At 39.4% G+C, this 21,820-nt stretch overlaps 1 protein-coding gene and 1 pseudogene across 1 annotated transcript in view; one reads left to right on the forward strand and one right to left on the reverse strand.

Moving 5' to 3' along the window:
- Positions 1-21,820, forward strand: part of CCNY (cyclin Y) — a 235,029-nt gene that overhangs the window by 30,978 nt on the left and 182,231 nt on the right. The gene's annotated exons all lie outside the window — the stretch shown is intronic.
- LOC121496904 lies at positions 17,028-19,269 on the reverse strand (annotated as a pseudogene).

Genomic DNA, 21,820 nt, shown 5'->3' on the forward strand with positions numbered 1-21,820 from the left:
GTCAGATCATTAGGATAATCTTTGAATTCATATTCATAGTAGTGTAAAATATTAAAGATGATTTTCTAAACCGTTTTGAATTTTTTAATTTAAAAATGTGTAAGCAATCTGTTCTTTTATTTAAGAATAAAGTACTGCAAAAAAAAAGAATAAAGTTCTGCATCAATGACACAAATGATCTACAATAAATACAGTATTTCTTTTTTTTAAATAACAAAACTAATGTAACACAGTGTCACAGTTAAGTAGTTAAAAGGTTAAAATATTTGCCCAAGGTCATTCTAATGATGAGTGAAATGGAAAAACCGAGATGTGAGACTAGCTCTGTGTGACTCAAGGCAAATTATTTGATCCCATAGTAAGGTTGTGGGAAATCTTGCAGCCCCTAATTTACTATTCTGTAAATTACAGAGAATAGCTACCTAGAGGAGTTGATAGACACAAGAATAGACTTTGACTCATGGCAGGTTCTCAGTGATTTGTAGCTATGATGATGCTGTTGATGGGGTGGTGATTAGTATCATGGGTATCTAATAACAAATCTATAACAAATTATCTTGTCCATTTGACTTCAATATACCATTCTTCCTTTTTGAAATATCCTGTTTTTAATGGGCTTATAAAATATCCACTGATTTTTTTCTTTTTTAGCTGTTATGCTATTTTTTGCTTTCCCTGCTTCATTACCACACACATTTTGCTGGCTTGTGGACTGCCTATGATACCAGATTAATGTCCAGTTACTGCCTTCTCATTAGGACTCGGACAGTTCTGGCTGCAGATACCTATAAATTTATAATATACCTTTATTTTCTAAGTTTTCATATAAAAAGTTTTCAATTCTTATGTGAAAGCTCTAATATAAATGTTACTTACATTAGTGTGCTTATTAGGCAATTTACTTCTGTGAATTTTGTTTTTGTACTTCATTTTCTCTAGTTACCATTTTTATGTTTTCCCAAAAATATGGGTTCTTTAGACATTAGCCTATTAACGCTGTCATGTAATTATTACATTTTGAAGAAAAGATCTTTGGGGTGCCTGGGTGGCTCAGTCTGCTAAGCATCTGGGTTTGGCCCAGTTTGTGATCTCAGGGTCCTGGGATGGAGCACTGTGCCTGGCTCCCAGTGTTTTGGGGAGTCTGCTTCTCTCTCTCCCTCCACCCCTCCCCCATACTTGTGCGCACACATGAACACTCTCTTTCAAATAAATAAATAAATAAAATCTTAAAAAAACCCATCTTCTTTTACAACTTGAGGTCTTTAATCAAGGCAAAGGCTGCATAAATCTGAGGAATGGTACTTTTTTTTTTTTTAAGATTTTATTTATTGAGAGAGAGAGAGGCAGACACAAACAGAGGGAGAAGCATGCTCCATGCAGGGACTTGATCCCGGTCTCCAGGATCACACCCTGGGCTGCAGGCGGGGGGACTAAACCGCTGCACCACCCAGGCTGCCCCTGACGAATGGTTCTGAGAATTGGGGCCTTGTTGAAATGTGGAATTTTTTTTTTTTTTTTTTTTTTTTTTTTTTAGTTTTTAGAGAAGGAGAACACACACACAGGGATGGGGAGGGGCAGAGAGAGAGAGAGAGAGAGAGAGAGAGAACCCTACACAGGGCTCAATCTCAAAACCCTGAGATCATAACCTGAACTGAAATCAAGAGTTGGATGCTTAACTGACTGAGCCATCCAGGTGCCCTGAAATGTGGAAATTTTTTTTTTTTTTTTTTTTTTTTTTAATGTGGAAATTTTTTATTGTGAGTTCACTTAGTGCTGGTATAAGTCCAAGTACACTATATATATTTGCTTTTGAGATTAGACATTTAGGATATGTTTAACAGTCAACCTAAATGTATTTTGCATCATACTGAAATTTGGACATTAATGCTTTATTTAGAAGGTGGAAAATTCTAAATACAGGTGAAAGGTTTTTATCATTAGGCTTCGTATTTAAGAGTCAGTTCTATCTCACACTTACCTCGTAATGTTTATTGAGCTGGTGAGGTTTATGGAGTATAAATAAAGATAGATTATCTTTCCTGGAGGACACTGATTATCTTCTCTGGAGGACATTTGAAATTAAAAGCTACAAGAGTAATGTAAATTTGATACTTAGCTAGAAAAGAAAAAAAACTATATATTTACACATTTATTTTTAACTGTCCTCATGATATAGACATGGGTAGAATGAGTGGTTGACTATTTTACTGCAGCGTTAATATCTTAAGGTCAAAAGAAAACCTAGATTTATTTCTTCTGTGCTTAACAAATAAGGATACATTTCTGTGCTTCCTACTACCAATTAAATAAATTATAAACTTCACAAATTAAAAGTCACAGAAGAATAAATAACAAGAGCTGAAATGGTCTCTGGTTTTTATGTTGTTACTGTCAGGATTACCTGCCATCAGGTTACCTATTGCAAGTTGAGATGTTTTTGGTTAACTTCCCTTGGTTCTGAATTGTCAGTTCTCTTTTGCCCCCATTAATCATTGTATGTTAGAAATTTCCAGTTAGGTGTAATATTAGATAAAAAGAAAATAATTATTAATCTAAATAAAATCTTTAGCTAGTTATATTAGTTTGAAGATTATACCCTGCCTATATAGGGTATTAACCATAGGAGAAGCTGAGTAAAGGATATAATATTGGAACTATGAAATTTTATAAATTCTTCTGTAATCTGAAAATTCTTTCAAAAGAAGTTAAAAATGGGTAGGCTGTTTTTATCAGCTATTGCATTATTAGTGTATCACAAAACCAGATAAAAGACATTTATTTATCTGTTGTAGGGAATGGGAATAGATTCTCTTTTTAGATGGTTGAATTCCTTGTTCATGTTCATTGACCTGAAAAATTAAGAGTTGATGTATCTCAGGAGGATGGAGATGCTGTGTTAGAGTATGTTTAGTAAATGCATACTTGTTTTTTCTCATCTTCTGTATCCATTTGTGTAGAAATATGCAAAGATACCAGTTTGTCTCATCTTCTGTATCCATTTGTGTAGAAATATGCAAAGATACCAGTTTGTGTACATACGTGCACTAAGTGCATCTAAGTGAGCTCACTGGCTTTCTAAAAGTATTGATTTCCTTTTAGCTTGTTACACATATATTTTCTTGATGGGATGGCAGCAATGATTTACTTTTTGAGAATAAATTAGAGTCTTTTATTTTGCAAAAAGCAGCATGTGATTTGGGGCTTCATGTACAAGTTGAGTGATCAAATGCTTTAATGCTGATTTAGATCTAAATTTAAGAAATGAAGTTTTGTTTATTTTTGAAATGGATGGGATTCATTCCCAAGAACAGTACAGAAGTCTTTTTGTACCATGTACATATCACTGGACTAAGGTTAACATTTGTATGTTTCCACTTCAAAGGATTTCAGTTAGATGCATATTTCATGTTTAAGTTACTGGTGACATCTCTATTAACAGATGGGAGTTTGAGGTTTTTCAGCAGTTGCTGTATATATATAGGCCCTGCTATGGTTAGTGGAGGTTTGGGCTGCATTCCCTTCCATTCTTTCTTCCTGGAGCCTACTCCTTTCTCTTGTTGTAGGACCTGCCCTCTAGTAGAATTTCTGTGATGAGGAAAGTGTTCCATATGGGCCATCTAATATGGTAGCCACCAGCCTGTGTGGCTGTTGAGCACTGGAAATATAGGTAGTGTGACTGAGGCACTGAATTTTAAGTTTTATTTAATTTTAGAGAATCTAAATGTAGCCATATATGGCTAGCGGCTGTTGTTGGATAGCACAGGTCTAGGGCTGACATTGCTAGTTTCTTGAGTGGTGTACTTTGAATAGCGGTTTCAGTGTGATGGAAGGGGTATGGACAGAGATCTTCATAGGGTAACTGAATTGTCCAGTGTTCGATATAAAATCTCCACTAAAAGGGTTTTAACTGACTTGCTGTGGAAACAGTGTTACTTGTTTCCTTGCCTGTGGGGTACCTTGGGAGAGAGGTACCTTTAGGGTACCATTACAAAACTTCCATCTTTTTCATTTTAACTTTTCCATATCAATAAGCATATTTCTGTCTCATCATTTTTAGACTCTGTTATCTAATTATCCTTTTTTATATTACATACAACTTTTATATTACATAAAATTCTTAGAAGACTAATCACATACATTTTGGGGCCACATCTTTGCTTTGTTCCTTAGGAAATTCTTAGGATTAGAATTTCTAACTCAGAGGATAGGTAGCTATTTAGATTTTTGTTTTGTTTAATGTACACTGCCAAAGTGCTCCCTGTTGCCACTGCTCCCACCTTCCCCACAGTGTTTGCCAGTGTACCCTCTGAATTGGCATTTGGGAAAGGTGGTTCATCAGAATGAGAAACATTTTAGGGGTTCAATGTTTATACAAAGGTCCTCTCTAAAGTAGCATCCACATATTTATAAATATTTTGTCTTATTTTTTCTGCTTCATTCAGGGCAAAAAAAAAAAGTGACCCTGAATTTTTGGGTTGACATTGGGGTGATATCTTTAAAGGGGCCTCCGTAGAGCAAGGTTGAAGCTCATTTGACTAGTCCATTGGGAGCTCTTGCCAACATTCTCTCTGCTTGTGGTTCTGTACATGCTACCTGTTGTGTCACTTAGAGACACCTGGTTCCTGGGACGGCAGGTCTGGAACCCTTCAGCCCTTTCTTCATGGGTTGAGGAACATGGCTCTGTGTTCTTGCCCTGGGCACTGGTGCTGCTCTTTCTCTGGTAGGAGAACCCACCTAAGCACAGTGTTCTGGTATTTATGAGGCTGGCACATCTTCTGCTGTAGTTAGCCAACTCTCTGGTCATTGTCTCCAGTTTGGCATTGAAAACCAGTGCTGCTTTTACATTTGGGACAAAAGGAGACCTTTTTCTTTCACATTTTTGGTTAGGATGCTCTTTTATCTTACTTTTGAGAAAGGTCTCAAGTTCAGAGGCTTCTCAAAAGAAAGTGGCCTATGTTATTTTTTATTTATCTGTATTTTTAAAGAGTTTCTTTTTTTAGAGCAGTTGCAGGTTCACAGCAAAATTGAGAAGAAAGTACAGAGATTTCTGATATTCCCTGCTCCCCTCTCCATGCATAGCCTCCCCCATTATCAAATCCTCCACCAGAACGGTGTATTTGTTACAGTTGGTGAGCCCACACTGACACATCATAATCACATACTTTATCTTAGAGTCCACTCTTGGTGTTCTGTATTTTATGACTTTGGACAAATGTACAATGACACGTATCCATTCTTACCATATTATGGTACAGAATATTTCACTGCCCTAACACCCTCTCTGCACCTTCTGTTTGTTCTTTCCTTCCACCCCACTTCTTGGCAGCCCCTCATTTTATTACTGTCTCCATAATTTGGCCTTTTCAGAATGTTACATAGTTGGAATCCCACAGTATGTAGCCTTTTCAGATTGGTTTTGAAGGGAAGGAAAAATTCCTTTCTATCTGTTAAGGTCTTCCAGCTGGGCTAAGAGCTAAATTTACACAAGACAGATTAACAGGAGAAATAACCAGAGTCTTATTACATGTGCACAGAGGCACAATAATGACATTGAGACCCAAAGAAATGACCGAGGCAATTTTTATACTTTTTAGACAAAGAAGACAATAAATCTGCAAGGAATTGACAGGACAAAGAAAACAATGTTGGGAATGTCAATTAGTAAGGAATTCTAAGCAGAATTTGGGCAGGGGTAGTAAATTAGTAAAAAGTAACAAGGGTTGTTTGCACAGCATTCTGGGCTCTAAATGTCCCATCCCTGGTGATAAGGATGTCTCTTTAGCTCCTAGTACAAGGAGGGTAGCTTTTCCATGGGGGATTTAGTGCCTGCTTTTAGGGGACAGAAGAGGGTTTGAATATTCTTAGGTAGGATGTCTGTTAAGTACCTTTTATTCTGAGTAATCAGTATGCCAAAGTGGTACATTTTGGAGTAAGCCTGCCCTTGGCCTGTCATGTAGTAATATGCATTTAAAGATTCCTCCATGTCTTTTCATGGCTGATAGCTCCTTTCTTTTGAGTGCTAAATAATATTCCATCTCCTGAATGTATCACTATTAATCCATTCACCTGCTGAAAGACATCTTGGTTACTTCCAGGGTTTGGGTAATTATGAATAAAAAGTGCTGTATACATCTGCAAGTAAGTTTTTGTGTGGAGGTAAGTCTTCACCTCCTTAGAGTAAATACTAAGAGCTTGCAGGATTGTATGGTAAGAATATCTTAAGTTCTGTAGGAAACCACCAAATTGTCTTCCAAAGTAGCTGTCTTCCAGAGTACCATTGTGCATTCCCACTGTTCTGTTAATAATGAGAGTCCCTGTTCCATAGCCTGGCCAGCATTTGATGGTATTAATGTTTGTATTTTGGTCATTTTATTAGGTAGTGGTAGTGTGTAGTGGTGGTATCTCATTGTTGTTTTAATATGCATTTCCCGGATGATGTATTATGTAGCACATCATTACATATGCTTATTTACTTGCATTATTTTAAGTACTAATTTTAAAATTGTGGCAGAAGTGAACCTATACTAAAACAGCCTGGGACAGTGCCTGATTACTAGCAGGGAGATGAAATCCTCAAACTTTAGAATGGATAATGAAAAGATCTTTTCTTTTAATAAGTACTGAATATATGAAAATGTAGGGCTGTATATGGATGGGAATAACCACTTGCTCATTAAAGAATAGAGAATTTATGTGGGAAATAAGATTTACAGTGAAAAGTTACAAAATCATTATTTTATGAAAAGCTGGAAGAGGCAAATGGATTAACATGTTTGAATTCACCTGGCACTGTGCCATGCTTCATGCTCATTACTGAGTGTGATATAGCTGTAGAGGAATGTCAGAGGTACTTTTGGATAGTGTTGTGTGATCATTGCAGGCCACGAGACCCACTTTGGAGGAGGAAAACCATGGGTGCAATCAGAAGGAGGAGGAGGGCTCAAGCTGAACCTAGATGGAAAATGATGAATTTGATCAGTTCATCAAATTGATGAAATGAGCTTTCCAGGGATGGAGGATATTATGAATAAGGCTTGCTTCACAATTCTGTGAGGGCAGAGGCCGAGTCCTTTCTGTTTACCATTATAGCCCAGAGTCTAGCATAGTGCTAGTACTATTCGATGCTCAACAAAAAGTAATGAAATTAAGTGATAAGCAGTAGGTGCCCAGTAATTATTTTTCGAATACCGTGAATTTGAAGCAAGCATTTCAGAGAGTAATTCTGGCACTGTAAAAGGTTCATATGGGAGTGAAGAGGGAATACTGGAGAAGTCGTCTGAGGCCGTGTGGAAAGCCAGGGAATTTGAACTTTATTCTTAGGCAGTGAGGAATGTTTTTTCGCAGCAGGGGAGTGATGTTGATGATTGAGTTGGAGTTTTTAGTAGGTTATATTGGAGAGGGAGTTAAAAAAGGAGGGAAATTAGAATTCCTGTCTGGAGACAGGAATATTTCTCAGTATCATTGGCTGTTCTTAGCTTCTAACTTATTGAAAAGAAGACCCAGGGGTCACAAGCTGGATCTCTTCAGTCAGATTTCAGGTTAGAATCTCTGCTCTACCATGTGTTAGCTGTGAGAACTTGGGCCTCTTACTTAATTTGCTTCAGCCTCAGCTTCCTTTTCTGTAAAATGAGGATAATAAAAATATCTACCTCATGGAATTGTTTTAGGGATAAAAATAAAAGTAAAGACAAAGTATTTGGTACAAAGGAAGCACTTAGTAAATACTAGTTAATAATAAGGATAAGTGAGAGTCATTTCTTAGATAACAGGAGCTTAAATCTCATGGATTTTACAGAGTAAAACAAACACAATGTAGGACAGTTTAGACATGTCTGGAATGCAGTTCTGAGAGACGTTGGCTTCCCGAAGGTGGCCTCTTCCGGAGAAGTCGCATGCTGTTTGCCAGAACGCATCTTCTGTCTTAAGCAGTATAGTCGGGAAGTGGGCATGGTTGTCAGGGCACACTTATATAAATGGACATTTTCACAGCTCTGCCATTTAAATATCATTTTTGTAAACCAGAAAAAGGCAAATCTCAGTTACTAGAAGTTAAAAATTCTGTTGAACAAAACCTACTTTTAGGGGACCTCTAATTTTTCCCAGTCCACATACAGCCCCCCAATACCCTTTTTAAAACTTTAGAGTATAGATGCTGGTTTAAAATGCTTAGTTACTACTTAGAGGGTGCCGTTTGTTTATCTTTGTATCAATATGAGGAAGTGGGTAAAATCATGGGGAGAGTGATTTAGGTGCACATTCTAAAGGAACTCTTATAAGTACAGATGGCTAGAGTCTGGAATTGATCACAGATGAGGCTGTGATCCTTTTGCCTAGAGGTCATTATGACAAAGATGAGAACTGCTGATTTGGGAAGGCAGTCCTGTAGTGGAAAAATACCTAACCAGGAACTGGGAGACCTGGTACTGTGTTCACTCAGTCTTTAGCTGCATGACCTTGGGCAAGTCTTGTATATTTTCTGGGGTTCAAGTTTCTGTCCTCCTGGCTAGCACTGATTTGTAGAAAGTACTCTACTGCAAAAAATGGAAAATCATGGTCTTTTCCTTATTTGCAGAAAAGAGCTTTTAAAATTGAATTGCTACGCTATTATTCTGAGTTTTTCTTATATGAAATTGTCTTGAGTTTTTTTCCTTCTCTCTGCTACCAGGTGTTCATCTATCTGTACTTGTTATTTTCATAGATATGATAGGCTGGGGTACTCATTTTATACTCTTTTCAACTGTCATAGGCATATCTCTGCCATTCCCAGGTGTGTGGTAGAACAGCCTCATATCCTCATTTTATGATATTTTCAGAGTGCTCCTCCGAGGTGGAGCTGAGTGATGCCTTGGAGCACTGACTGCTCCACAGATTGGCCCTGTGGGTGGGGACAGGCTTCCTGCAGGCATGGGAAGTGCCCTTTTAAGTTGGTGTTAAAGAAGACTTTGATGGAGAATCATAGATTTTAGATCCTCAGAGGGGCCTCAGAGATCATCTTACTGGACTCTCTTTAATCAAGGCTCAGAGTTATCTGAGGTCATAAGGCTGGGCTCAATGAGCAGATTTCCAGACTGCAAACTGGTGTGCTTTCCACTACTAAATTCTGAGATCTTATTGCTGTTTATATTCAGAAATCATTCAGTGTTCTACTTTTCTGGTGTACAGGATGGAGTAGTGGTAGCCTGCCTGTTATCTTGAGGAACTTACTGGTGATCTGACATCATGGAAATCTGTCCTGTTCGCTTTGTGGAAGTAGTCCAGTGATAAACATATAAAAAGCTAATAAATTATCAGGCAGAAATGGCTTTGCAGGGTATTGTGGACAAGATTAGTAAAGAGTATATTAAGTACTGGTGACTGTGGGTGATGCCTTCCATGTGGGTATCAGTGGGATAGAGGGACAAAGCAGGGACAATGAACCTTGACAGAGATCCTGCCTGTGACCTTGAACTCAGCAGCTCTGTTTTTAATCCTTCCAGAAGCATCGGCCAAATTATTAAGGGTATACATGGCTTGGTGTTAGAGGTAGGTTTGTTGTTAATCACATTTGCAAAGCCGAGGGTAAAAGGCTTGACAGAGTTTAGGAAAGCTGTGGTCTCTGGCAAGACTTAAATAGAACTGTATCAATAATCACTGAAAACTTGGGATTCCTGCTTTCAGAAAACACAGAAGAAATCAATTGTTTATAGTAAAGAATTATGAAAATATAAATTAAGAGAATGAGTTGTTGGCTTAATATATGCTTTTGAGAAAACTGCTCCATTGGGCTTTCCCTTGTTGAGTTTATTTTGCCTAAGATTTCCATAGGATTTTTATTACTGTGCTGAGCTGAAGATATATAAACATTTGCAACTGAAATGTGTTCCTGAAATTAAGTGTACTAATGTACAATTGAGTATTTTTCTGCTTCTACACATTATCACATACGTATTTTATAAGTTGGACCTCAGAGAAGTCAATATTTTTATTAGATTAGAGGTAACCAAATACCTTAGAAACTACATTTGAATTCTGACCTGTGTAACTTTAAATTCTGCAGACCACTTTTAAGAACATTTTTTTAAAAGATTTTATTTATTTATTCATGAGACACACACGTACACACACACACACACACACACACACACACACACAGAGGCAGAGACACAGGCAGAGACACAGGCAGAGGGAGAAGAGGCTCCATGCAGGGAGCCCGACATGGGACTCGATCCTGGGACTTCAGGATCACGCCCCAGGCCGAAGGCAGGTGCTGAACTGCTGAGCCACCCAGAGATCCCTAAGAACATTTTTAAGTGTGACCTGTACACTTATACCATCAGAGTTACCTAAAAATACAGATTTCTAAATTCAGAATTTATAGGCTTGGGACTGGGAAACATGTATTTTCAGTAAATTGTGCAGATGATTTGCTCTTTGTCTTATAGCTCATTCAAGCCTCACAGATCAATCCCAGGATTTCACAGGTGAGAGTATAGAGAGGAAGTGAGTTACCCCACATATTCTTTTGGGATTTATATTTGCTGTGTGCCTGGAAGTGGGCTAAGTATGAAGCCTAAATTGAACACTGTAATTATAAATTTAGCTAATTATAGACCTTGGATGATAATGATTCAGTCTTCTGCTCTGTTTTTATTACTGTGCAGTTATTCTAGAGACTTGGCCAGGTAATGTGAAGTACTTCCTACTTTCCCTATTAACTACTTTTCTTCGTTAGATTTACTATTTCCTATCTAATCCTGGGTAGAAACCCTGTTCATTTTTGATTATCTCATGAGCTTATTTTACGTACTGTTTTATGAAGTTTTAGAAAAGAGTCTGGATTTCTTTTCCCTTCTTGCCTACTTGCCCTATGTGTTCCTTCAAAACAGGGACTGTATGTGGGTGATGGTGGTGGTACCACTCCCCACCCCTGTGAAAGGGACACAGAAGGAAGGTGATACCTGTTAGGGACTGGCTGATTGATGAGAGGGGACCTGGACAGCGAATGTTTCTTTGTTCATTCAACTTGGACTCTCAAGAACCTCCCCTTCCTATTTCCACTATTGTTATATTAGTTCCTGTTTTTATTTTCCAAGGCTTGACTCAGTCGTCTTCCTTGCCTCTGTTTCTGCTTTTAAATCCATCCTTCACCATCCTGCCAGGCTAACTTTCTGCAGACATTACTTTGAACAAGTCATTTCCCTCCTCAGTGACCTTCACTAACCCTCACTGGCATGAGATGTCCTCCATAAACTGCCTTTCTACAGGTCCTATCCTGCCTTTTTCAAACTGAGTCTGTACCAGTCATGAAAAACACCTGTTTTTCCTTCCCACAGTTTGAAGTGTGGGACTAAGCTTAGGGAGGATCAGGACTGGCATAGATGTAATTATTCCTATGGCACTGGCCCTGGGCCTTGGGAATTTAGTCTCCAGGTTTGGAAGGCCAGTGGAGGAATGAGAGACAGAAAAGGATGGTCAGTTAGGATAGGAACCAGGAGAAGCAGCAACAAAAGTCAAAGGAAGAAAGAACTTCAAGATGAAGAGTATGATAAACAGTATTGAGTGTTTTAGGTAAGTTGGTGAAGGCTGAGTAAATCCCACTGCATTCAGTATGCTATTAATGGTACTGTGGTGTGTTTCTTAAAGACTTAAATGGAAACAGAAGCTAAACTGCTACATTAAAGTCAACAAAGGATGCAGCAATGAGGACAGATCACTCTTTGGTGAGATTTGAAAGTGACAGTCTGTTTTTATTTCCCAAATGGCAGATGCTTATGTGTTTTGAAGGCTCAGGGGATGGAGCCAGTATTTCCCTGATGATGAGTGATGTTGAGCATCTTTTCATGTGTCTGTTAGCCATCTGGAAGTCTTCTTTGGAAAAGTGTGTATTCATGACTTCTGCCCATTTCTGAAGTGGGTTGTTTTTTTGGGTGTTGAGTTTAATCAGTTATTTGTAGATCTTGGATATTAGCCCTTTATCAGATATGTCATTCGCAAACACCTTCTCCCATTCTGTAGGCGGCCTTTTAGTTTTGTTGATTGTTTCCTTTGCTATACAGAAGCTTTTTGTCTTGGTGTCTTGGTACCAGTAGTTCATTTTTGCATTTGTTTCCCTTGCCTGTGGTGACGTGTCTAGTAAGAAGTAGCTATGGTCTGTGTCAAAGAGGTTGCTGCCTGTGTTCTCTTTTAGGATTTTGATGGTTTCCTATCTCATATTAAGGTTTTCCATTCATTTTGAATTTATTTTTGTGTATGATGTAAGAAAGTGGTCCAGTTTCATTCTTCTGCATGTTACTGTCCAGTTTTTCCAACACCTTTTGTTGAAGAAACTTTCTTTTTTTTCTTTGGGTATTCTTTCCTGCTTTGTCTTAAGATTAGTTGACCATACAGTTGTGAGTCCATTTCTGGGTTCTCTATTCTGTTCCCTGATCTATGTGTCTGCTTTTGTGCCAGTACCATATTGTCTTGATGACCAAAGCTTTGTAATATAGTTTGAAATCCAGAATCATGATACCTCCAGTTTTGTTTTTCTTTTTCAGGATTGCTTTGGCTATTTGAGGTCTTTTGTGGTTCCATACAAATTTTAGGATTGCTTATTCTAGCTCTGTGAAAAGTGCTTGTGGTATTTTGATAGGGGTTGTATTAAATGTGTAAATTGCTTTGGGTAGTATAGATATTTTAAAAAATATTCATTTAATTTATTTTTAAGACTTTATTGGGGATTCCTGGGTGGCTCAGCAGTTAGGCCCCTGCCTTCAGCCCAGGGCGTGATCCCGGAGTCCCAGGATCGAGTCCTGCGTCGGGCTCCCTGCATGGAGCCTGCTTCTCCCTCTGCCTGTGTCTCTGCCTCTCTCCCTCTCTCCCTCTGTGTCTCTCATGAATAAATAAATAAAATCTTAAAAATTTTTTTTTATTTATTTTTTTACATGTAAATCTTAGGTTTTTTTTTTTTTTTTTAAAGAGATTTTTATTTATTTATTTGACAGGAGAGTATGAGCACAAGCTGGAGGAGTGGCAGGCAGAAGGAGGGAGAGGGAGAAGCAGACTGAGCAGGGAGCCCAATGTGGGGATCAATCCCAGGACTCTGGGATCACCAAGCTGAAGGCAGATGCCCAACTGCCCAGATACCCAGGTGTCCCAAGATTTATTTATTTATTTATTTATTTATTTATTTATTTATTTACTTACTTACTTACTTACGATGAGATGAGCATGTGAGAGAGCGCATGAGCAGGGGGTAGAGGGAGAAGCAGGCTCCCGCTGAGCTGGGAGCCTAACATGGGGCTCTATCCCAGGACCCTGCGATCATGACTTGAGCCAAAAGCAGATACTTAACCGAATGAGCCATCCAGGAACCCTAAGATTTATTTATTTTAGAGAGAGAGTGTGAGGGAGCATGTGTGGGCCTGTGGGGAGGAGGGGCAGAGGGGCAGAGGGAGAGAAGGAGAGACTCAAGCAGGCTCCCTGCTGATTGTGGAACCTGACCTGGGGCTGAATCCCATGACCCATGTGATAATGACCTGGGCTGAAACCAAGAGTCAGGCACTTAACCAATTGGGCCACACAGGCACCCCAGTAGTAATAGATATTTTAACCATTTTTGTTCTTTAAATCCATGAGCATGGAATACTTTTCCATTTCTTTGTATCCTCTTCAATTTCTTTCATAAGCGTTCTATAGTTCTAAGTGTACAGATCTTTTACTTCTTCACCATTGTCTTTTTTCTGATCTTGGAGGAAAACCTTTCACTATTGAATATAATATTAGCCGTGGGATTGGGAGTATTTTTCTTAGTCTTTTTTACATAATGTGGATATTCTTTGATACTGTAACAAAAATTGACAGGTGGTAGTTTATTAAAGATTAGTTACAGTGTGGAATCTGAAACCATTTGTTCTGTTATATTAAAATTTATTAATCTAGTTTGTACTCAAAGTGGATATTTTACCCATGCAAGATTTTTTTTTTTAAAGATTTTATTTATTTATTCATGAGAGACAGAGAGAGAGGCAGAGATACAGGCAGAGGGAGAAGCAGGCTCCATGCAGGGAGCCTGATGCGGGACTCGATCCCGGGACTCCAGGATCATGCCCTGGGCTGAAGGCAGGTGCTAAACTGCTGAGCCACTCAGGGTTCCCCCATGCAAGATTTCCTGACACCATGCTTGGATCATTTAGAAAATATTAGCTTATTAAGTTAGGCAGATCTTCTTAATGTTGACATATTTAATCTGTTTATCTAAAATTATATTTGATTCATCACTGATCTCATCAGAAAAGTCTTAGTATTGGGAAGTTTTAAGGTTGTGATGGCAGATAAGAGTTTTCAAGAATTCTGAGTTTAGGAGAAAGCTCAGGCCTTAAGCATTTGAAAAAATTTAAAGGCTTCCTTTGTCAAATATTTTCTCAAAAATTAACAGGTACACAAGCTTGAATTGGCATGGTTTATCATTTGTTCTTTCAGGTTAGAATGTGAAAGAAGTGGCTAGGTTAGCTTACAATCCAAATAATTGCTTAGGTGCTTTTCTTCAAGGTGACCATTGAAATACTTGCCATTTCATAATATTCACCTAGAATATTAAAAAGATAATCACTCAGGGCTAGAGCTTTAATAAAATAATCTTTACTGCTTCATTAAGGGCATTCTTAAGTGAAACTGACCTTTTTTTCTTCCCTTGTGAGTGCGTGATGTGAAGAATTAGAATAACTACTGGTACAGTTTGGTGTCTCTTCTTCATTCTTTTTCATAACTGTGCAGTCACTGCCCTATTCTGTTCTGCACAACAAAATTTTCTTTTTTTTTTTTAAGATTTATTTATTTATTTACTTACTTACTTACTTACTTACTTACTTACTTACTTACTTACTTACTTACTTACTTACTTACTTACTTACTTACTTACTTACTTACTTACTTACTTACTTACTTACTTACTTACTTACTTACTTACTTACTTACTTACTTACTTACTTACTTACTTACTTACTTACTTACTTACGATGAGATGAGCATGTGAGAGAGCGCATGAGCAGGGGGTAGAGGGAGAAGCAGGCTCCATGCACCGGGAGCCCTATGTGGGATTCGATCCCGGGTCTCCAGGATCGCGCCCTGGCCAAAGGCAGGCGCCAAACCGCTGCGCCACCCAGGGATCCCTCTGGGCAAGTTTTAAAACTTTAATTGTTCATCCTTTTACTTGACCTTTTCACTTTAACAGTTTTTATATTATGTATTTCAGAGTGCAAGGGAGCAGGGGTGGGGAAGGAGTGAGGGAGGAGTTAAAGGGAGATGGACAAGCTACTGTGCTGAACGCAGAGCCTGATGTGGGGCTCCTATGACCCTTAGATCATGAGCTGAACCAAAATCTAAGAGTCCGTGCTTAACTGACTGAACCACCCAAGCAGCCGCTGTCAGGGGTTCTTGTGAGTGATGTTTGAGCTTATGAAGATGTCTGAGGCAGACAGAGTGCAATTTCCAACCGTCAGCTCTTTCCAGGAGTTGGCTCCCCTGTCCATTTGGATGACTAGACAGAATGCAGATGCTAGTGCAGTACAGGGCCTGGCTGATTTCTGTACAGTGTTGCAGCGGAGCAGCTGAGAGGGGAGGAGGTTGAGTAGCGTTGGCCTGAACATAGCATGTACCTTAGCTGGGACAGGTTTCACCTGGGTCCATTTTTACATTAAGACCTGACTTCTGAGAAGGTCAGAAGCTCTTGAAACAGTGTTTTTTCTTTATTTGTTGACAAAATGTTCCTGAGTACTGTCTATAAGTTACCTTTAAAGAGTTGGAAGGGTTCCCCACCCCGCCCCCACCAGAACAAGAAATTTTATTATCCCAAATGCTGGTGCATAACCAATGACAGGCTTTATTAGAGGAGGAGACAGAGGGAAACTTCAGATACTGAGGTGGATTTCTGGGCAAGTTTTATTATTTTTTTTATTTTTTATTTTTTAAAATTTTTTATTTATTTATGATAGTCACACACACAGAGAGAGAGAGGGGCAGAGACATAGGCAGAGGGAGAAGCAGGCTCCATACACAGGGAGCCCGACGTGGGACTCGATCCCGGGTCTCCAGGATCGCGCCCTGGGCCAAAGGCAGGCGCTAAACTGCTGCGCCACCCAGGGATCCCTCTGGGCAAGTTTTAAAACTTTAATTGTTCAGTCCTTTTACTTGACCTTTTCACTTTAACAGTTTTTATATTATGAAATTCAACCAAAGTCCTTCACCTGTAAGTTAAATGAAAAACAGCAAGTAAAACAACTTCTCTAGTATGTAAGAGTATCAGAAATAGTTTGTTCTTTCACATACATTTCAATGTCTAACTTTGAAACTACGGACGTCTTAATTTTTGAATTTTAAAAATGATAAGACAAATTTTCTTGAATTATAGATCATAGTAGCTTTATAAATGATCAAGATACACATACAAACAAAATTTCAGATGCTCTTGAAAACACATTTTGAGATATATCACACATGATATATATTTCTTCTTGGGTTTATCTTTTTGGGATAGTGAAGAATACCCAATTTATTTTACACTAAAAATTTAGCTTTTGAACACTGGCTTGGACAGACCACAAAGTGGAACCGTCAGAGTTCTCTAAGTAGGCTTTCAGTCCAAATGATTCAGACATTTTGTGTCCTAAATTGGATGTTACTACTTTTTCTCATGTAATTGGTATCAGTGGGGGTCTTGTACTGGCAGTTTGGCTTGGTTATAACTTATTCTTGCAAAACCATTCCTTATAGTGAAATATGAAAGGTATTTTTCCCAATGCAAGCAAAATAATTGGGATCAGTAACAAAGTCTTAAGCCGCAGGTGTTTCAGGAACATTCTTTTTTTTTTTTTTTTTTTTTTTTTCAGGAACATTCTTGAAAACAGATTTCCACAGTCCTAATATGTTTCTTCTTCATTCTTTTTCATAACTGTGCAGTCACTGCCCTATTCTGTTCTGCACAACAAAATTTTCTTTTTTTTTTTAAGATTTTATTTATTTATTCATGAGAATGCACAGGGAGGAGAGAGAGAGAGGCAGAGGGAGAAGCAGGCTTCATGCAGGGAGCCTGACGTGGGACTTGATCCAGGGTCTCCAGGATCACACCCTGGGCTGCAGGCGGCGCTAAGCTGCTGAGCCACCAGGGCTGCCCCCAAAATTTTCTTTGAAGATCAACTTTTTTCCTTGGCACCGTTACTATCTATCTGGAATGAGCCCATAAGATAGTAGAATGTTGAGTCCTCGAGTAGCTTCCCCTCTTTTAACAGCATTTAATTACTCTCTGTCAATAATCTCATCACAGCTGAGTTCTTTGGTTAGACGATTGACAACCATAAGTGAAAAAAACTCTTCGATAAAAGCCAACTGATCAAACGGGGTCTTCTCATAATGCATTTGAAGCCCGCCATCTAGGGCTGCTTCTCTTGCTCTGGATGTTCTCAGAAACATCTTTTTTTTTTTTTTTTTTTTTTTTTACTTATGATAGTCATACAGAGAGAGAGAGAGAGAGAGAGAGAGGCAGAGACACAGGCAGAGGGAGAAGCAGGCTCCACGCACCGGGAGCCCGATGTGGGATTCGATCCCGGGTCTCCAGGATCGCGCCCTGGGCCAAAGGCAGGCGCCAAACCGCTGCGCCACCCAGGGATTTACATTTACTTTATGTAAATGCCCAAGATCAGTGCCTAGAACATGGTATACAGCTAGAGTGGCAATAATATTATCTACCTGAATAGTGAAGAATGAACTTATCCAGATCTGGCCTTTGTTCATGTTCTTGAGAGCTAACCTCTAAACCGTTGGAATTTCCCATGGAATAAGAGTGTCGTTGTTATTCATGGTGGGCCCCTTGGATCACAACTGCTAGTTTAATGCTAACAAGATGACGCAAGGTGGGAGCTGGCCCTGGTGGAAGGACCAACCATGTGATTAGAGGATTGAGACTTAGGGCCATGAGAAATCAGCCTGACCTTTGGTGATAAGGTGGGAGGTTGAGTTCAAGCACATGGGCAATACTTGAATCAGTTATGCCTAAATAATGAAGTCTTAATAAAAAAAAAAAAAAAAACAACTACACACTATTCTTCATATTGCCACATGTTGATGTCTGGAGGATAATGCATTCCTGAGACTACAGAAGCTTCAGATTTGGAACTCTTGTCATTCAGATTCTGCCCTTTGAATCTTTTTCTTTGACTGGTTCTGATTTGTATTTGTTTGCTCTAATAAAATTATAAGCATCACTAAAAAAAAAAAAAAAAAAAAAAAAGACGTGGCCCCACATTTTCCTCAACCTTAAACGTTGGGTGATCCATCAATCTTGCACTCGACTGTTACTTCATTTGTGGTACTGCTGGTCGCATTAAAGGAGACCTGGACAGCAACTAATGGCTGCAGATAACTCACCTGGCAAATAAAGGAAAATACATGAAACTCCTGTTCTATAGTAACTTCATTTACACTTTTATCAGGAGTTAGTTTATTCTGTAAAACTTTAAAAACAAGTTTTAATTAATGATACCTACTTTCTATTTCTTATTTTCACTTGAATTTTTATGGATGTAGACAGTTCCTGCGAGCACTGCTTTAAATATATCTTGTAATTAGGTTGTGTCTTGTTACCAGTTTTTAGATATTCTATAACCTTAGTTTGAGTTTCCCCTTTACCCAAAGACTCCCTTACTGATTCTGTAATTTCATGCAAATATATTCCTAACTGTAAAAAAAAAAAAAAAAAAAAAAAGATGTTTCTGTTCTCAGAAACATCTTGTTGGCTTCTTCCGGGACCGCTGATACTCTATAGCCAGCACCACGTAGGTGCTCCTCTTCCAGATAATCATAGTCGTCCTCCCAGTCATCAAATTCCTCACCGTAGTCCTCGCTCTTGACGTCAGGGCTGGTGAGCTGGCCTGGCTGCTCCCCAGGGCGGTGAGCAAGGCCTCGGTCCCCCTGCTCCTCCTTCTCCAGCTGTGGCTGGGCCCTGTGGCGGGAGGGGTTCGGGGATGGCTCCCGGCTACCGCCACCTACCTCCATCTACGGAAGGTCACCCTCGCTGGGCATCACATCCATCTGCAGGTCATTGCTCTCTTCATACAGCTTGAACAGCTCGTTCAGTTCCGACATTGTATTAGCAGCCCAAACTCTCTTGGAAGGGTTTTTGTGTATACTTCATCCCAACCATGCTATTTGGATAACTAACCTGGAGGTGACTGTTGTCGTATTGAGATTTTTCAAAATGGACATCTACTTGGCTTTTGAGCTTTTCCTTACTACAGATCTTGTTTTAAGTGGAGAACGTTGCTTTCCTTTGTAAGTGGATTCTCTGTGATGTGACTAAAGTAACTCTCTTCCTCCAAAGGGCTTAGGGGTTGGAAGGGGACCTTAGATATTGGCCTTGGTGGCTGTGATAAGATATGTGATCTTCAGTGTTTTATTGTATAAACGAAGAGATTTTGTCTGGTGTTAATCCGTATGCTAACCTAGTAACCTAACTTCCTAGAAGGGCTTGCTTGGAGTCCTCTCTGGTTGCTTCTTTTTTTTTTTTTTTTTTTAAATTTTTATTTATTTATGATAGTCACAGAGAGAGAGAGAGGCAGAGACACAGGCAGAGGGAGAAGCAGGCTCCATGCACCGGGAGCCCTATGTGGGATTCGATCCCGGGTCTCCAGGATCGGGCCCTGGGCCAAAGGCAGGCGCCAAACCGCTGCGCCACCCAGGGATCCCTCTGGTTGCTTCTTATGCTAAGTTGTGTATGTCTTGTGAGAGAGAGACTCATTAGGAGGGTTTTTTGGTTTTTGTTTTAGTGAACTCGTAGCTCCCTATGAAAGCCTTTGGAGAGAGACAGAAGGGAACCTGGAGGAAACTGGAAGAGCAGAGCTGGGTGCTGGGCAGAGAGCTGGAATGCAGGATGTATTGAGACAGAAGGGCTCCCACTTCAGGAAACTATGGTATGTGTAGGCATTGATCCTCAGTGTGATGTCCTACATCCTGACCCTTTGGGTCCCACAATGATCATACTAGTTAGACAAGGAGATGATCTTACTATACTTGTTTTATAGGTGTGGAAAATGAGACTCAGAAATGTTAATCTAAAGGCATGTGGTTAGTCAATAGTGGAATGGGTACCAGTTCTCAGGCCTCCTGCTTCCTAGTGGATGCTTGCTTGTTTTAATTAGACACTGGAGGAGTTGGTGTGCTAAGTGGCTACCTTAGAGCAGACTTGAAGTCAGGAGTATCAGGAGTATCAGTATCATTTTTGGGGGGAAATGTTGTTGCCACTCTGCAGAGGTCAGAGGGACCCTACCCAGAATTTGGTTCATGTGTCGAAAAACTGATAAGACCACCTGCATACCAGGAGAGGCTGAGAAGACTCCCACTTACAAAATGAATCTTAGGAGCACGGGGCAGGTGTTGAGTAGGTCGAGAGTGTTGTCTGAGGGCAGGGAAAAGAGATTGGCTTGGCTTTATTGTGTAGAGAAGATGAGCTTGGCTGAAGTCTTCCTTGCCTGCCTGGGCTTGGGTGGTTTGAAATTCCTGCTTGTGTCAAAGGAGGGGGCCCTTACCAGCTTGTCCATAAGTGGGGCAGAAAGGGAAGCAGGGAGGGCTAGGTCTTAAAAACCGTCAGCAGTCAAACATCAGAAGTGGAGCCAGACTGTATTATAGGTAAAGACATCTTTCTCCAGGGACCCAGCAACTAGCAGTTTGATTCTAGGGGAGTGATTGAGCAGCTGGAAGGACTTTTGGATTTAGCTATGACTATAACTGCATGATCTCAGCTCTGTGTATCCTGTAACTGCACATTTCCTCTCCCATAATAAAGTTAGGCATTTTAGCTGATTTAGAGTGTTAGACTATTGGGAACAAAGTGTAGTGTGTGGGAAAAGAAGAGAAAGTGGTATAGAAAGGCCACAAATGCAGGGATATTGCTTTCTTTTTCTGAGAGCTCTCTCTTGCTTGTCTCTGTCTCCATCCCAGCCCTGTTTTACCCGGGAGGTTGTTAGGAAATGAGTAAATCTGGGCCAGCAGTCGGTGGAGCCAACTGTCAGAGAATTTGAAACCTCCTTTCACCGTGCAGGAAGGGGAGCAGTCATACTGTCCCAACAAAGCAGGTTACACAGCACACGAATTAGTAGATTGAGGAGGACTGCTTTGTGATAGTACTTTTTGAACTCAGAAAATTCTTGTATTCGTAGGTTACACATGGAAAGGTGTGTTTTAGAAGCCAATAGGCCATGAATTTAACAGTCTACTATATAGTTATATGTTTGTAATATTGAGGAATTATAATATTAAATGATGTCAAAGTCAAAACATCTGTTAAAATTTGCTTTTACTTTTTCATGCTTTAGTGGAAAGGAAGGTGCTGCTTTGAGGGTAATTTGGAGGTAGAGAAGAGAGGTTGTGATTTGTCTTTTTCAGAAGGTGACTTCACTGGGGTCATTCAGAAACGGATCATGACTCTTACAATGTTTTCTCAAATGAAATTATGTCATTTTCCAAGGTACTGGAATCACTCTGCCCTCATTTTTGGTCCATCTGAACTATTTCTACTGTCTTTAAAATTTTATAAATTCTATGTTGTGTGCATGCAAATAGACATTCCATTCCAGCTTGGTGGAAAGTGTACTTGTCTGGTCGTGTTTTTCCTGGTTTATACTAGATCTCTAAGTTTTGCTGACATTTCACTCATTCATTTGAATAGTCAGGAAATAGAGTTAATTATGAATGCCCATTCTTCCATCTTTTGAATGTAAAATTCCCCCAGAAAGCCTTAGAATCATTAGTGGTATGAATTCATTCAACTTATATAACATTTTTTGGGTATGTGCCTCCCTCAGGATCAGTTCTC

Source organism: Vulpes lagopus, chromosome 8, assembly GCF_018345385.1.
Source record: "Vulpes lagopus strain Blue_001 chromosome 8, ASM1834538v1, whole genome shotgun sequence".
Classification (NCBI taxonomy): Eukaryota; Metazoa; Chordata; class Mammalia; order Carnivora; family Canidae; genus Vulpes; species Vulpes lagopus.